Raw genomic sequence first — 731 nt, 5'->3', positions numbered from 1 at the left:
AGTAATTTTCTGGATGGGTGAGGGAGGAGTGGAGGATGAGGCAGTGAATTAAAATCGAGAGACGAGCTTGAGTGTGTCATTATTGGAACAGATCTAATATTTCACTCCAGCTAATGTCAGATGATTTTATTCAGCTGAGAGTAAATTATAGGAGCCTGAGAGGGTTATCTGAGGCTTTAGCCGGAATCTGAGGAGTTAAATGAATGATGAATATTATTATGTATCAGAATGGTATAGATTTATCGAAGAAACGGTTTTTAAATAAGGCGCCAGTATGAGGAATTAGAATGGCAGGGAATTTTGATATTCAGGTTTGATATTTCGTCCTTATATATTTTCATAAATTTACAATACAGCATTTATCTATTTCTTCTTGCAGAATTTATATTTGTCCGAGGTTCGTTTGATATTTTATCCTGGGTTATTTTCATAATCTTATAATGTGGCATGCAATTCTCTATCTTTTTACATTAATAATTTTGACGAGACCTTCAAGACTTGTTGCTCTAAGCGACGTGAACACACCCTTCCACAGTGGCTGTCGTCTGCAGGATTGTTGTGACATTTTAAACTGAGTGTGCTGGGAAAGGTGCGCATTATCTTGGTTAACTTCATCACAAAATTACAATGCTTGGGAATTGCTGGAAATGGCCTCGCATGGCTTCACCAATTTCTAACCGGGAAGAAAATGTCTGTTGTGGTGGATGGTGGTAGAGTTGCTTCCGAGCTGT

Source organism: Coenobita brevimanus, unplaced genomic scaffold (assembly GCF_032717465.1).
Source record: "Coenobita brevimanus isolate Jiangsu-jjx unplaced genomic scaffold, ASM3271746v2 jjx.HiC_scaffold_1986, whole genome shotgun sequence".
NCBI classification, from domain to species: Eukaryota; Metazoa; Arthropoda; class Malacostraca; order Decapoda; family Coenobitidae; genus Coenobita; species Coenobita brevimanus.
The sequence above is the reverse complement of the archived record's forward strand: the minus strand, read 5'-3'. Positions refer to the sequence as shown.